The sequence below is a fragment of the Dasypus novemcinctus genome, chromosome 10, assembly GCF_030445035.2.
Source record: "Dasypus novemcinctus isolate mDasNov1 chromosome 10, mDasNov1.1.hap2, whole genome shotgun sequence".
NCBI lineage: Eukaryota > Metazoa > Chordata > Mammalia > Cingulata > Dasypodidae > Dasypus > Dasypus novemcinctus.
The window spans coordinates 37,193,783-37,203,195 of NC_080682.1; positions in this window are offsets into that span (position 1 = coordinate 37,193,783).

Consider the following 9,413-nt stretch of genomic DNA (forward strand, 5'->3'; position numbering starts at 1 on the left):
GGCCCCCAACAAACACCTTAAACCAGTAACTCTTCCTCATTATATTTTCTAAAGGGTTTTCTCAACATTATAGTTGAAAATCTCCCATATTCACCTGCTCCCTCAACCCTTTCCCCAATTCCAATGACCATCCAACCCATTCTCTCAACCCCATTCCCCCTCAAGCCTGCAAAGCCCAATCCAATAGTATTGCTATACCCCTGACTTATCCCATCACTTTTCAACTACTTATCTCCTATTTGTGAAAGAATAATTTCTGTTTTCTCTTTTTTTTTTTAATGTTGGTTAGTCTGGTAAAGAATTTATAATGAAACTATTAAAAATCACTTTTTAAATGTTGCTCTTTTTTCATTGTATATGTTTTCATTATATATGTTTTCTATTTAATAGATTTCCAATCCTCCATATATATACTGTCCTGGGGTTTACTTTTATTCTTTCTTAGTTTTTCAAAGTGAAGATTTTAATAATTGATTTGATATTTTTTTCTTTTCTTATGTAAGTTTTTAAAACTGTGCATTACTCCCCAAACACTGCTTTAACTGCCATTTAATAATTTTGATAGTTTCATTTTATCCCTAAGTTTGCATTATTTTCTTATTTATCTGGTGTCTTCTCTTAAACTCTTGGTTCTAAAGAAGTATATATTAATTAACATGTATTTGGGAATGATAGCTATTTCATTGCTATTGATTTCTAATGTAATTCAATTGTTGATGCAGAATAAGCTCCTTGTGATGTTAATCTTTTAAAATTTATTTAAACTGTTTCATGGATCACCCATGAATATTCACAGACTTATATCTGTGAATATTCCATGTATATTTGTTTTTTTTTGTTTTGTTTTTTTAAATACCATTTGCCACTTTTTTTTTTAAGATTTATTTATTTATTTAATTCCCCCCCCCCCCCAGATGTCTGTTCTCTGTGTCTATTTGCTGCATCTTGTTTCTTTGTCCGCTTCTGCTGTCGTCAGCAGCACCGGAAGTGTGGGCGGTGCCATTCCTGGGCAGGCTGCACTTCCTTTCACACTGGGCAGCTCTCCTTACGGGCGCACTCCTTGCAGGCACACTCCTTGCGGGTGGGGCTCCCCTACGCGGGGACACCCCTGCGTGGCAGGGCACTCCTTGCGCGCATCAGCACTGCGCATGGGCCAGCTCCACAGGGTCAAGGAGGCCTGGGGTTTGAACCACGGACCTCCCATGTGGTAGATGGACGCCCTAACCACTGGGCCAAGTCCGTTTCCCCTCCATGTATATTTGAATGGAATGTGGATCCTTTAGTGGTTGTGTGCTCATTTTGGTAAATTAAGTGAAGTCTATTCAAGTATTATTCAGATAGTGTATGTCCTTACTAAATTATTATCTACTTGTCCTAAAAGACACTAAGTGTTAAATATTCCTCATTATTTCCGGCAATGCTTTTTCTCATGAAGTAAATTTTGTTTGATATAAACTATTGTGTTTTTCTATATCTATCTTTCTACCTATCTATCTATCTATCCATGTATTTTTAAAACTGATCTACTCCAAATTATAGCCCTTTTCATCATTTTATTTGTTTCTTTATTCACTTATTTTTTGTATTTATTTCTGTAATTTAAAAAGTATCTCGTTTATAGAAAACATATTGCAGATTTTTTAATTTTTTGCAGTCTGGAAATCTATGGAATTAATGAATATTAATGATTTACACTTAATGTTATTGATATATTTGGTATGTTCCCATTGCTATAATAGTAAAAATCTGCCAACTTTCTATTTATCCTTTCTCTATATATATCAATTCTCTTTTGCTCTTCTGTTCCTTTTTCCTTTGATTCCACTTTTTCTGACATCTTTGCATGATTTTGATGTTTTGTTAATAGTCCATTTTATTTCCTTTATTGTTTTTTAACTATGCCACTTTGGATAATTTTGATATTTAATCTATGGATTAAATTTTGATATTTAATCTATGGATTAAAATAGCAATTATTAACTTATCACTTGGTATTTATACTTAATGCTTTGCCACTTTAAATTTCATGTGCTAAGCTAATGTGCTAGCACACAGCTCATGTGCTAAATTTCATGTGTTACATATGATAGTAACAGTATGTATCACCTCTTATTCTTAGCTTTATTGTTGACATGTTTTACTTCTGCATTCTTTATAGACAATATCAATATTGAGGTAATTTTTGTTTTAGATAGTCACTTGTCTGTTAAAAATTTTTAAAGAAGAAATATAACAGAGTTTTATATTCACTATGTCTAATGTTCTTCATTCCTTCCTATAATTGTAGATTTCCATCTAAAGTGAATCCTTGCCTGATATGCTCAGAATTAATCATTTAAAACCATGTTTTGAGAGGCAAAATGTTGATATAGCAAAAGCTAGCCCTGTGGAGACAGGAAGAGTTAATTTCCTCAGATCTGTCTCCTGAGCTGGAAGTTAGATTAAGCAAAGGGAGGTGGGTTTGGGGATATTAGTGCTATTCTCACATTGAATGTCCTTAGATTAAGTTAGTTTAAATTAATGATTGCAAGTTGGTTATCATCATCGACTATGCCCACATTCAAATTAGGGATTGCAAGTTTTATTATTACTGGCTGATGGGTCCTGTTATCTTGAGAACTGTGTTTGTAGTCTGACATCAGCTCTCTTGCTTTCTCTCAGTTCTAATATTTTCTTTGATGTTTTTCTTGACCACCTTGAGTAAGCTCATGGGAAATTTTATGTCTCAGGATGATTTTAAATTTTTTCCATGTTTCACTAGTCTCTATTAGTTATGTGGGGAAAGAAGAAAGCAGGAACTTAACCTTGGGTTAGACAAGCCCCTCATTATTTATAAAAGAGGAAAGCAAATGTTTTAACAAGTTAATAAGGGAGGGCTTGTTCTAGTGGGTTAATATATGGCAGTTTCAGTGAATGTGATTTTAATTATCATAATTATGCAATAGGTTAAAGTCCTTTTAATTCTGTATGTCTTTTGGTATGTTAATTAAAGATGGTTTGGCTGGAGCTGTTAAAAACAATATATTCCTTTCCAAGGCTTGTGATAAGAGCTGAGATAGAGGCAGAAAGAGCAATGGAAATTTTTGCAACCTAGTAAGGGAAAGGAACTGTTTTTCTGCAGTGTGGGTATGCTCCACCAGCCATCAGTTCCTCCTTCAGTGCTACTCATGCCACATTGATCTCCTTAATGCTTCTTGAACATGCTCTGCACATTCTGCCTAGGATAGCTTGGTGCTTTATTCCCTCTGCGTAGTATGCGCTTTCCCCAAAGCATGAAGTAATTCCTTTCATTACTTCGTTTACTTCTCTCTTCTAATAACATCTCTTTTGAAAAGTTTCCTGGCCACCTGTGTAAATTTGCTCCATTTCAAATTATTCACTAATTATGAACCATGCTTTATTTTACCTCATATAGCTTATCACTTCCTACATTTAATATCTAGTTATATGTCTATTGTCTACCCTCTTCCACTATAATTTTAGCTACATGAGTCCAGGGAATTTATTTGTGTTTTATAACCAGTACTTGGATGAGTACCTGAGTGTCAGTAGATAATAAGCAAGCATCAGTGGAATGGATGGATGAATCATGAGGTATATTTGCCAACTCACTTCATTTGCTTTTTTATGCTATATAGATTTTGTGGCTTTCTAATGTCACTAGTGGTTTCACAGTCACCTGGTGTTGCAACCCAACTCCTGAAGGGTGGCTATGAGACCAAAGAACACACCAGGTACTGAGTCAGGCATAAACTTCATTGGGACTTATGTACAGTAAAGTCTCTCTGTTGGAAATGGTTTAAGTAATGAAGATAGTGTTCTGAAAACTATGGGAAAATGAGGACAATATCCTTTCAGAACAAGGATATTCCACAGGGTATGAGAACATTGTTTCTGCTAGGGTCATGTCACATGAAGTGTACATATGGAGGAATTTGATTGTTTCACTTACAGGAAGTACATTTACCAAGGATGTTTACTATTTTGGGAAGGTGATAGTTTATGATACCTCATATATTCTCTCATCATTGGGGAAGATTGTTAATCTTTAATTTATGTCTTTGACTTTGGGGGTGAGCCTGATCCCCACACTGACTTACCTGTGAAGGTATAGTGCTATCTTAGTGATAAAACTGACCCCACACTAGGTTTATAATAATTAACAAGCTGCGACTCATTTCCCCCTGACATGCTATAAGAGTCAGCCAAAGGGGTGTTAATGGAAAATACCAAAAATTGGGTGGTTTTTATAAAGGGTATTTATTTGGGATAGGAGCCTGTAGTTACCAGGCCATAAATCATAAGTTACTTCCCTCAGTGAAGTCCATTTGGAGCAAGATGGCTACCAACATCTGTGAAGGTTCAAGCTTCCTGGGTTCTTACATTCCTGGGGTTTGGATTTCTCTGGGTTCAAGGCACCATTCTTCCTGGCACTGGCTTCTCTTTCCTCTGGGAGCTTACTTCCTGAGGCTCCAGCTTAAGGTTTCAGCATCAAACTCCAGCATCAAAACTCCCAACACCGAGGGCTACAGAGACCCACAGGTTCTATGGTCATGGCAGATGAAGTTCAGTGACATGTAAGTTGGCCCTCCTTTGGAGTTTGTGTTTCTGTGTGATGGAACTGGACTCAGATGTGATCTTTGTTCACAAAACTCTCCTGTTACTTTTACTGGAACTGTAGCTGGTGCTGGGGTTTAATATATACCCAGGGGATCTGAATCTCTGGACTGACCATGTGATAGCCAGGTCCTGAGCCTCAACAGACTTCAGCTCCTACACTCTGGATTATTGGACCTTCCCCACTCAGCTAACATGGAGTTGAAGAAGGTCAACCACCACACTAGGGAGCCAAGAGTGCCTACAACTGAAAGGAGGAGGATTGCATCCAGCATCCATGTTGAATCCAAGCCCCCTCTTGATATAGATGTGTCATGGACACAACCATTCCAAGGTCCACAGGATGGAGGAATAGAGTATGAATTAGAGTGGACTTACTGATATTCTATTCATGAACTATTGTGATTAGTAATCGAAGAAAATGTGGCATTGGTGTGGAGAAAGTGGCCATTGTGGCTGCTGGGGATAGGGAATGGGAGGAAGAGATGAGATGTGGAGGCATTTTCGGGACTTGGAGTTGTCCTGGGTGGTGCTGCAGGGACAGTTACCGGACATTGTATGTCCTCCCATGGCCCACTGGGTGGAATGTGGGAGAGTGAGGGCTATGATGTGGATCATTGACCATGAGGTGCAGTAGTCCTCAGAGATGTATTCACCAAATGCAATGAATGTCTCATGATGATGGACAAGATTGTTGTTATGGGGGGAGGCGTGGAGTGAGGGGGGTGAGGGTACATGGGGACCTCATAATTTTTGAATGTAATATTAAAAAAATAAATAGACAAAAAAAATGAAAAATATTATTAAAAAAAAAAGACTCCCAACATCGGAAACCCTCAAATTTATTCTTTGCCATGCCTTTTATCTGTGAGTCCCCACTCTCTCAAGGGGTGGGTATTCAGTGCTCTAATCATAACTCAATCATGCCCAGGTACAGGTCAAATTACAAACATAATCCTATATCTATTTTTGGAATTCATAACCATATCAAATTGCTACACTCCACCCTCTGAATTACAAAAAGACATTACAATATTTGAAAAAACCTTAAATTAGTAACAATGCAAGCACTCAATCATATCACAACCAATTTAAAGAAATTGTCTTGGGGCAAAATCCAGTCTGCTATAGACCTCTGAAATTTGCAAAACAATTTATCTGTTTCCAATACACAAATGGACAGTTACGGGAAAAGCATTTTCATTACAATAAGGAGAAACTGGGAGGGAAACATGAGTCAAGAGTCCTTTACAGTTCAGTAAACCTGCAGGACATCCTCCATTCGATTTCAAAGCCTGAGAGTCATTCTTAAGGAAATAATTTCTTCTCCTTGGGGCCATATGGGGACCCACCCTTTCCACAGTCTTACTCAATGGCCATTTTCTTGATTCTACCCTCATCAAGCATCTGGGTGTCAGCCAAGCTCCAGATATCTCCCTCCAAGAATGTTGGGATGATTGCCACAGGCATCCAAATTTTGGGTTAGAGTCTTAACTCCCCTAGTACAGTGATGTGAAGACAATATTCCCCTAAAATTTGACATAGAGACTCAACCATCTCAGAGCAGTGAGTTGACCACCTGGCCTTCCCTAAACTTTGGGGGACAGGTCAACCCCTCTCAGACCTGTGGGGTGTTGACCTTAACCACACTAACCCTTGGAAAATGTGCTCCACCACCCTCTCTGTACCCCTGGGCAGCAAAACTTTCCTAGAATATCAGACAGGAACATTCACCCTCTTCAACTGCTGGGGCAAACTCACCCTCTCTGTACACATGGGTGGGGTTCCTCTCTTAGCCCAAAGTGATGTCCTGATTCCAGATCTCATCTTCCATGGTTTTCCTCTTAAAGCTGTTTCTCCTTCAATCTCTCCTTTCCACTTCCTTTTTATTCCAGGCTGACAGTGTTTTTGTTCATACAGTTCTCTCAAAAACCTTGTTGGTTTAACATGCAGGAAGCAGATGTCCAAGCCATCAGATAGTAAGACTTCCCCCAAGTCTTTCCCACATAACTGCATCTTCCATTTTGATTTACAAGTTTCAAGTTTAGTTAAGTCCTCCAACAGGACACTTTCATCTGGGATTCTAATTTCCAGAGGTCTGGAATTTCCAGAATCAGTTTCTGTTTTCTTTGTGCCCAACGATTCATTTCTTAGCTTATCTTTGTTGTTTAGCATTTTGCTATAAGCTTCAGGCTTATAGCAAACCAAGCTGCATTCTCTGAGTTTACATTGGAAATTTCTTCATCTAAATGCCCAGGCTTGCCATTTTTAAATTCTGCCTTCCATAAAACACCAGGAGTTAATCCTGTTAAGTTCTCTGCAACTTTAAAATATGGATTGCCTTTCCTCTAGTTTCCAAAAATAGTTTCATCGTTTACTTCTAAGACATCATAAGAAGTCTCTTTAGCATCCATATTGCTATCAATAGTCTATTCAAAGCACTGTAGGCCTTTTCTTCCAAGCATCTCACATTTCCTCCAAAAAATATCCCTTACCCATTTCTAAAACCATTCCAGCATTTTGGTAATTGCAAAAGCACTTCCCCACTCCTCGGTACCAAATTCTTTATTAGTCAGCTAACAGGGTGCTGATGCAAAATCAGTTGGTTTTTATAAAGAGTATTTATTTAGGTAGGAGCTTACAGATACCAAGCCATAAATCATTTTACTTCCCTCACCAAAGTGTATTTGGAACAAGATGGCTGCCAATGGCTGTAAGGGTTCAGACCTTGGGTTTCTACATTCCTGAGGCTTGATGTTCTCTTGTTTCAATGTTCCTTTCTTCCTGGGGCTGGTTTCTCTTTCCTCTGTGAGCTTACTTCCCAAGGCTCCAACTTAAATCTTCAACATTAAATTTCAACATCAAAACTCCAACATCAGAAACCCTCAACTCTGTTCCTTGCTATGCCTTTAATCTATGAGTCCCCACTCACCAAGGGGACTAACCATAACTCTATCAAGCTCAGGTACAGATCAGATTACAAGCATAATCCCATATCTATTTTTGGAATTCATAACCATAACAAACTGCTCCACATGCATTGAGGAATTACAAGTCCCCCTCCTTAGCCTATGTGCCTAAAAGCACAGCACTTCCCCTAAAAATTGAACAAAGAAAACACATGGAGACTGGAGCAAAGTGAGATGGAGACCTATCATCCCCTCCAAATCAAAGCACCACCTGCTCCTCAGCATTCCAAGAATGCATAACTCCTTAACCCACTACCCTGTAGCCATACAATGGAAAAATTTCACCTCTAGTGCTTCAGCCAAAGGGATACTGATGCAAAACACCAGAAATCAGTTGGTTGTTATAAAGGGTATTTATTTGGGGAAGAAGCTTAAAATTACCAGGCCATAAAACAAAAGATACTTCTCTCACCAAAGTCTGTTTTCTGTTGCCATTTGTTGGAGAAAAATGTCTGCCGATGTCTGCCAGGGTTCAAGCTTCTTTGTTTCTTCTCTTCCCAGGGGCTTACTTCTTTCTGGCTCAGATTCCTCTCTTCCCAGGTCCTTGTTTCTCCCTGCGCTCAGGGTTCCTCTCCTTTCCTTACAATCAAACTCCTCTGTGTGCTTACTTCCCAGAGCTTCAGATCAAAACTCTAGTATTGAAACTGTAGCAGTTCTTTAAAATGTATTCATCAAATTCAATGTGTGTACCACACTAATGAAAGGAGTTGTTCATGTGGGAAGAGTGGGGGGATGTGGGGAGTGGGGTATATAGGAACCTCATATATTTTTTAATGTAACATTTTGTGTGATCTATGTATCTTAAAGATAAATAAATAAATAAATAAATAAATAAATAAATAAATAAATAAATCGGTAAAAAAATGAAAAGAAAACTTCAACATCAAAACCCCAACATCAAAAATGCCAACATCAAAACCCCTAACTCTCTTCTTTTGCCATGATTTTTATCTGTGAGTTCCCACCCACCAAGGGGTGGGGAATCAATGCCCTACTGTCATGACCCAATCAAAGTCCTAATCATAATTTAATTAAGTAAATGTGAAACTTCAGACAGACCAGTTTGCAAACACAATCTAGTATCCAGTTTTAGAATTATAACCACATCAAACTGATACACTCCACCCAATGAATTTGAAAAAGACATTGCAATATTCAAAAAAATCCTTACATCAATAACAATGTATGTCATAAAGCATATCACAATCAATTTAAAGAAATACAGTTTGTCTTGGGACAAAGTCCCATCTGCTATAGACCTCTGAAACTTATGAAACATTTTATCTGCTTCCAATACACAAATGGTCAGACAAAGGATAAATATTTTCTTTACACTAAGGAGAAATTTGGATGGAAACATGGGTTATGGCACAGAACAGTTCAGTAAACCTATAGGACATGCTACATTAGAAGCAAAAATCTGAGAGTCATTCTTAAGATGATGGTTTCTTCTCCCTGGGGACACATGGGGAACCTTCCTGTCCACAGGCTTTCCCAATGGTCATTTTCTTGGTTCCACACTCATCAAGCACCTGGGTGTCGACCAAGATCTAGATGTCACCCACAAAGAACATTGGGGAGATTGTCACACCTTACCAAATCTTTAGACTAGAGGCTTAGACCGCTAGTACAGTGAGGTAAGGACAACATCCTCCCCAACATTTGGCATACAGGCTCAACCCTCTGCAAACAAGAAGTTGACCACCTGACTTTCTCTAATCTATGGCCCTTTCAAACCTATGGGGCATTAACCTCAATCTCCATAATCCTTGAGTAATGTGCTCCACTCTCTCTGTAACCTGGGGTTGCCAAACTCTCCCCAAAAAT